The sequence below is a fragment of the Humulus lupulus genome, chromosome 3 (genome assembly GCF_963169125.1).
Source record: "Humulus lupulus chromosome 3, drHumLupu1.1, whole genome shotgun sequence".
In the NCBI taxonomy this organism is placed as follows: Eukaryota; Viridiplantae; Streptophyta; class Magnoliopsida; order Rosales; family Cannabaceae; genus Humulus; species Humulus lupulus.
In genome coordinates, this window is record NC_084795.1 from 127,798,134 (window position 1) to 127,806,604 (window position 8,471).

Genomic DNA, 8,471 nt, shown 5'->3' on the forward strand with positions numbered 1-8,471 from the left:
CCTGAGGCTTGGTCCTCTTTATTATACCCCCGGACATCGTTCGTCCGGGGCGGGACCAGCCTGAGGCTTGGTCCTCTTTATTATACCCCTGGACATCGTTCGTCCAGGGCGGGACTAGCCCGAGGCTTGGTCCAACGAGGTTTGTACCCCCGGGACCTTGCCGGTCTGGGTCGGGACTAGGCCTGAGCCTTGCGCCCCGCCTGGTATTTGTTCATACCGGAGATACCCCCCAAGTGAGCGGAGACTGGTCTGGGGTCACTTGAGTACAATTTTCATTGTCTGATAATATTTCTTTATGGCGTTTTGTACACGCCATTTTTATTATTCAAGGAATCGCTCTGAGGCGTACATTATTTACAACGAAAATATAAAAATGGAACATGTTCTCCTGACTACTGATAGTATTTACGGAGATGCTCCGCGTTCCAGGCTCTTGGGACTTTCGTGCCATCGAGCCATTTTAAACGGTATGTTCCGGGGCACACTTCGTGCTGGATTTCGTATGGCCCTTCCCAATTCAGGCCCAGAACCCCTACTCCCGGGTCTTGGGTAGCAGGGAAGACTCTTCGCAGGACCAGATCGCCGGTTTCAAACCTCCAGTTTTTTACTTTTGAGTTGAAATGCCGAGCGATCTTGCCTTGGTACATCTTCAGCTGTACTTGTGACTCTTCCCGGATCTCCTCGATGAGATCTAGGGATTCCTAGAGTAAGGCATGGTTTTGGGCGGGATCGTACGTGTCTCTTCGGTGGGACAGGATGGTCGTTTCAACGGGGATGACGGCTTCGCATCTGTAGACCATGGAGTAAGGAGTGTACCTGGTAGATGTCCTTTCGGTGGTCCAGTAAGCCCATAACACGCGAGGCAACTCCTCGGGCCACTTGCTCTTGCATGCTTAGAGCTTTTTCTTCAATGTCCCTTTCACGATTTTGTTGACGGCCTCTGCCTACCCGTTTGCTTGAGGCCTGGCGACTACAGAGAAGCTTTTGACGATACCATGTCTTTCACAGAAATCCGTGAAGTGGATGTTGTCGAACTGCTTTCCGTTGTCGGATACAATCTTGTAAGGGAGCCCATACCGACACACGATATTGTTGATGACGAAATCCAGGGCCTTCTTCAAGGTGATCGTACTCATGGGTTTCGCTTCAACCCACTTGGTATAGTAGTCAACGACCACGATGGCGTATTTCACCCCTCCCTTCCCGATCGGGAGCGATCCTACCAGATCGATTCCCCACACCAATAAAGCCAGGGACTGGTCATCAAGGTTATTTCTGTTAGAGGGGCTCGCGGGACCTTCGCATACCTTTGGCACTGCTCGTACTTGCTGATGTAACCAACACAGTCTTTCTTCATGGTTGGCCAGAAATATCCTTGACGCAGGATCTTTTTGGATAGACTGAGTCTGGCTGTATGGTCTCCGCAGAAGCCTTCGTGCGGAGTGGCTAATTTGCAGCCTGGTTGAAGCCGTCTGGCGGTATTGAAGCTTCCTGGTTGCAGCCTTGTCTGCTGGCAACCCGCCGGTTGTCAGATAGTTTAAGGGGCCCCATCTAGGACGCGGAGTGGTCAACGGCGTTGATCGCGGAGACTCGAATGCTTGGCATGGGGAGATGGTTAACAGGAACCAGTCCGGACAGCTCCGCTTCGACATTGGTGGCTAATTTTGCTAGTGTATCCGCGAACACATTTTGTTCTCTGGGGGTCTGGCGGATGGAATGCCTCTTGAACGTTTGCAGCATTTCTCTCGTCTGAGTTACGTAAGCCGCCATTCTCTCCCCTTTGGTTTGATATTCTCCTGAGACTTGTCTGTCAACCAGCTAGGAATCGCTATAGATCTCCAGGTTCGCGGCCCCCACTTCTTGGGCCAGACGCAACCCGGCCAGCATGGCCTCATGCTCGGCCTCGTTGTTTGACGCCTTGAAGTGGAAACGCAGGGAGTTTTGCAACTGGTGTCCTTGCGGCGACACTAGGATGATTCCGGCCCTTGCTCCATTTTCATTCGAGGCCCCGTCCATGAACACCTTCCATACGGGCGCCACGGGGTCCGCGAGATCGTCCCTCTCAGTGATGTCGGAACATTCCACGATGAAGAAGGCTAGGGCTTGCCCCTTGATTGAGACTCTAGGAACGTAGGCTATATCAAATTGACTTAGTTCCATAGCCCACTTTAAGAGTCTCCTTGATGACTCGGGTTTCTGCAACACTTGCTGCAAGGGGTGGTTGGTCAGAACTTTTATGGTGTGGGCCTGGAAGTAAGGCCGGAGCTTCTGGGACACCATCAACAGAAAAAATGTCAACTTTTCAATCAACGGATACCGTGACTCGGCCCCCAACAACCTTTTTCTCACGTAGTACACCGGGAGTTGGGATTTCTCCTCCTCCCGCACTAGTGCGGCGCTAATCGCGTGCTCGGTCACGGCCAAATAGAGATATAGAGGCTCCCCGTCCACTGGTTTCTCCAATATTGGTGCTCGGGCCAGGTGCTCTTTCAGCTTTTGAAAAGCTTCTTCGCACTCGACTGACCATTTGAAACGTTGGCTTCCTCGAAGAACATTGAAGAACGTGATGCACTTGTCTGTGGCCTTAGAGACGAAACGGCTTAGGGCGACTATCCACCCGGTCAGACTTTGCACGTCTTTATGCTTCCGAGGAGAGGGCATTTCAATCAGTGCCTTGATCTTGTCCGAATTGGCTTCTATTCCCCGAAAGCTCACTATGAACCCCAAGAACTTCCCGGAGGCCACACCGAAAGTGCAGTTCTTGGGATTCAGTTTCATCCCATATTTTCGAATGACCGCAAAGGCTTCGGCCAGGTCGTCAGCATGTTTCCCGGAGGTTTTGGATTTGACCAGCATGTCGTCAATGTAGACTTCCATGTTTTGCCCCAGCTGGGCCTGGAACATTCGGTTGACAAGCCTCTGATAGGTGGCTTTGGCATTTTTGAGCCCAAAGGGCATGACGATGTAGCAGTATATCCCCTTGTCGGTTTGGAAATTGGTATGCTCCTGGTCTGCTACATGCATAGAAATCTGATACGTGGTAACATTTTCGGGCGCTCTTCTGATCTCCCTGGACTGTTCCCACCCCCTCCGTTATCGCAAGGGAATTTCGTGCAAAGATGACGGATGGAGGTGATCACCCCGAACTCGACTAATGCGGGCCGGCCGAAAATGACATTGTAAGCAGTGGGGCAATCCACTACTACGAACGTGCAGAACTTGAATAAGTTCTGCAACTCGCTCCCCAATGTCACGGGCAACTGGATTTTTCCCATGGGGAGTATTGCGTCCCCGTTGAAGCCGTAGATCTAGGTTGGGCATGATGCCAGATCCGCTTCGGCCAAGCCAATCACAGCAAAGGCGGACTTGAACAGGATGTTAACGGAGCTTCCGTCGTCCACCAGCACCCGGGGCACCAGCTTATTGGCGATCTGGGCGTCTATGACCTGAGGGTCATGATGCGAGAAATGGACGTTACGGGCGTCGTCCTCCGTGAAGGTGATAGGGAGGTTCATGAGCATCGGGGGCTGAGCCGGGGCCTGGACCAGAGCACACACCTCCTGATCATGGTCGACCTCGCTAATGTAGCATTTTTTATCATTCTTGGACATCCCTCCCATGTGAGGCCCGCCCGAAATGGTGGCCACATGGCCGTCCACTCGGGGGGGGGGGGTACCGTCCCAGATGGATAAGGCATTCCAGGTTTGGGTGTTTGCACAACAGGGACCCCCTGAGGGGCCAGTGCCGCTGGACCCTTTACATATCCTCTCTGAGGCAGATATGCTCCAAGCGCACCCAGGACCGTGGGTTGTCCGGGGACTGCTGACAGGCCTGGGACTCCCACGGGCATCCTGACCCACTGGTGGAGATGCCCTAGCTTGATCAAATTCTCGATCTCATCCTTGAGCTATCGGCACTCTTCAGTCGTGTGGCCCACATCCTTATGGTAAGCACACCGTTTGTTGGTTTCTCTAGGATTCCTCCCTCCTTTGAACATGGGGGTAGGCTTCCGATAGTGAACCGCCCTTTCCGTGGCCAGGAAGATGTTTTCCCTGGTGTCCACCAAGTTGGTGTACTCCGAATACTGGGGCTCGTAGCCCCTCTTGTCTTTCTTAGTCGGCTCAGACCGATTTTGGCCCTTGCCGGACCTCTTCCCCCGGGAGGGGTTTACACTCGCCTCAGTTCCCCTTGCCTGGGACTGCTGGGCTTCGATGGGGGCGGAATTGTATCCGATCGGTGCGGCCCCATATATGGAAAAAGAGGCGGACTGGACCGAGGCGCATCCCGAAGAGGCAGGACCGTACATTATTGACGTGGTGAAGGTCACCCCGTGCGTAGCCGCCGATCCTGGGGCAATCGGGGGAGTGATGTAGGGCTATGCCGGGAACTGTACCCCATATCCCGGGAATGCCTGGGCCTTGGGCTGCCACCCGAACGCCTGGATCTGTGCCTCCTCCCAGTTGATGAATCCCTAGGCCCTCCTTATGAATTCCTCTAGGGTAGCCGCCTTGCTACGCTGCATGTCATCCCAGAGGGGGGACCAGGCCCGGATCCCGGATTGCAATGCCACCAGGCGCTGCCCATCGTCCACCTTGGTCTTGGAGGCCTCTTCGGTGAAACGCTGGATGTAGGCCCTCAGTGTCTCCGCGGGGAGCTGTTTAAGGTTGGCGAGGGCACTGATTTGCATGTCCATTCTCATGGCGGCCGCAAACTGTTTGCGAAACGCCGACTGTAGCCCTAACCAGGATTGGATGGATCCTGGATTGAGTCTCTTCCACCACTCCTCTGCGGGGCCGCCTAGAGTGATCGAAAAACTGAGGCACTTGCCGTCATCACTAACATGGGCCACGGTCATAAGTCGGTTGTACCGGGACAAATGACCCATGGGGTCGGTTATCCCCGTGTAGGTAGTGCGACTCGGCATCTTGAATCCCTTGGGGAGCACAGCGTCCAGAATGTGCCTCACACATGGCTCTTTGTCCTCCTCATCGGAGTCAGTGTCCGCTCCTTCCTATTTGCGGACCAAGTGGTCCGTGACTTTTTTCAAGGCGGCCAGCTGCTCCATGAGCTACTTGGCCATGCCATCTTCTAGGGAAACCCTCTCGAATCTTTTCCTAAGGTCGCCACCTCGGGGGCAGATCTTTTCCTTACAGGCCTGCTCCTTCCGAGCGTTCAGCCCATCGCGCAAGTCCACCCGGGATGTGTCGTCCCCAGAACTGAGGGTGTGATGCTCCTTGTTATGCGGGCGCTCCCGACGATTTTTGTTCACTAAAGCGCTGGGGTGCAAAGACCTCTCTCGTCTGGCTTGCCCTGGGGCACACCGGGGCCTAGTACCCTGCGGCCGCGTCCCATGCAGATTGGTCGGGCGGCCCTATCCTGGGACGAGGCGCACCTTCTCTTTCCTAGGGAGCGGCCGAGGACGGGTCCCGGCTCTCTGGACGGGGGGGGGGGGGGGGGGGTTTCCCTGGGTATTTGCCCCGGCTTTCTTTTTCTCTTGGTCCAGGTTTCTTGGGCCTTGCTCAGGAGCCTGTCTTAGAGGAGGGATTGGCCTCGCATCTTCAGGGGCTCCAGTTTTGGCCTGCAGAGTGGGCTGTTGCACTCCCGAAGGTGGGCCAGCTGGGGGGTTGGTCGCCGGACCCTGCGCGACCACAAAAGCCTGGGAGACTTGGAGGGACTCTTGCATCCGCCGAGATGCCTCCGCCTGCTCAGCAATCCTAGCTTCCTGGTCCAGGACTTGCTGCCTCAGTCTAGACACGTCTAGATCCTCCTGGTTGGGGTCCACTCCTGGGATCTCGGGATCTTCAGCTTCGTCGTGGTACTCCCCCTCATTCCCTTCCTCTTCTCGTAATAGTCCTCGTCGTACTTCGTTCCCCCTTCGTAGTTCTGTGATTTGTCAGGCTGGGACGCCTGATGAGGAGTGTCTTCAAGCAGACTTTGAGGAAGAGGTTGGGTGGGCAATGTCTCTCCATTGCCCTGTTCTGGGTTAGTAGGGTCGAAAGTGGTATGTCTTGTATTCACCATTGTTGTAGAGGTTTGATGTCAACGCTAGCTTTCTCAGGCTCTCAACGAAAGCACCAAAATGTTTACCGAGTTTTTCAGAAACTACAATAATAATAGATAAGAGAGATTAAAGAGAAATGGTTTAGAAGTTATAAGCAAGATTTTTACGTGGTTGGGGTGTTAATGAGCCTTAGTCCATGAGACAGTTGTATTAAAGCTTAGAGAATCTATAATAATGGAGTTTTCTCTTAGTTTCAGCAGAATAACTGTATGCATGCTAAAAATAGGTCCCCCCTTCAGTGCTCTGTTACATGTAATTATAGTTTCACAGGCGTACTGGGCGTGGGTCGGGCTGACCTGGGCCCAATAAAGGTATAAACACTACTGGCTTCTCTATCGGAAGCCCAATACAAAGGATATAAATCATAAAAGAAAAACATTAACCTGAGTCCATTGGGCCAGCCCAAACCATATCTATCATCCGACAAATTGGAGCTTTGGTCTGGGCATCTCGAGTTACGAGGTAGACTCAGGGGACAAGATCGGTTCAGAGCAGTGGCGGCACAGGTCTGAACCAGCGGCGTACAATCCCGAGGTGGCATTTTCTGCAGGTGAAACGTGGGGACAACTCCCACGCTTCATGGGGCAAAGTCAGGGTCATGGATGCTTTATCCTGCCAACCTTGAGGACCTGACTCAGGTTTGTTTACCCAAGTCCCTCTCCGCTCGTCGAGGTCCCGTACCGTTTACCGTGGGCCCGGCCATCTACCAGGAGCCCGGATCATTTACCAGGCTTCGGGACCGTTCGCGTCGATCCCGACTGTTACCCCCAGCCAGTCGTACCGTCTCCCGGATGACTGTCCTGGACAATACTCCTCGGTCACTTTCCGGGCCTCGCCCAGAATTGGGCTACCGATATCCATTATACTCCTTGCCAAACGGGCCTGGGCTGGGCCCACCCTCAATTGGCCGGCTCGTGGGCCTGAAACACGGTCCCGGGCCCATGGCAGGAAACGGGGATAACAACAACAAATTGAAGTTATGGAATTCTTTAATTGGGGTTGTAAGTACGATTTGCTGAGTATCATGTCGATACAAATAATCTAGATTTGGGTTATTGATGTGGTAAGACATCTCGGTAAATGTGCTTTATATAATATGATTATATATGACAATGACCGATATGAATAAAAGTCTTTATCCAAAAATCATTTAATAATAAAGAATTGTAATTCATATCATAACTGATGATCATTTATAGATCAACCTAAATCCTGAGTGTTCATGAACTCCTGTTTATGCTTATTAAATCTTTTGATTCATTCGTTAAGGTCTCTTCGAAGAATGAGGCTAATGACTTTTGTTTTGTAGATTTAATATCATGGATGGCTGGGAACATGTATCAACAATACAGAATCTAATATTTCCTAACGGATCATATATTAGTTCCCTTAAGGGCTAATTCTTGAACTGAATGATTTTGAGCTCAAATCTATAATTAGATTATTGATTAATTATTCACTAGTGAATTAATGATATTTAAGGAATAAGAAGTAAATTAGAAAGGTAAAATAGTAATTATTCTATTCTAATTTATGAACTAATTAATTAGAGGGTTGAACTATTGTAAGATGGTTATATCAATGGACAGCTTAGAATAAGATTTCTGTAAAAGTATATCTATAACATAAAGAGTTCAATTATGAATTTATAGTGGAGAAATATCAGAATTAATAAATTAACTATTATAATTAAAGAGTTTAATTATTTAGTTTCAATTTATTGGAGCTTAATATTATAGGTCCATGGTCCCTGAAATGACTCAAACAAACACTGACAGAGATAAATACAAAAATAGGCAAAATGACTTATTTGATAAGTAAAATATTTTTCTATACACTAAACATAATTATTGTATAATTATGTGTAATTAATTAATTATTTGATTTGAAAAAAATATAATTAATTTTGAATTAATTTATTTTTGGGTTTTTTGATATTTAAATAATAATAAAAATTGAGAGAAATAACATGCCTTCCTTGGCATATGGTACACGTGTAGCACAGTGCACAGTCACTGTGCTACACACACAAGAAGCTTCTAGAAGTTTCTTTGTTCCACAATTTTAGTTATTTAAATATTAAATAAATAATGAGATATTATAATATGATTAAAATATTATTATTTAAACAAAATCTGATAACTAATTAGTTATTTTCAATTTGTTTAAAATAATTATTATTTTATTTTTAATATATTGGATATATTAGATATAAGAGATCAATTTTTCAGAACTAGACTTTTTCAGTGATAGAAAATATATCGTGAAATCTCCCTGAGAGAAATAGAACAGTGATACAAGCATAAGTCACTGTTCTTTAAAAACTTAGGTCCTAACTTTATCAGATCTCATGTGTTGAGAACATCTGATAAATAGATTTTGCCTATTATTTTGTATAGCGAGCCCACAC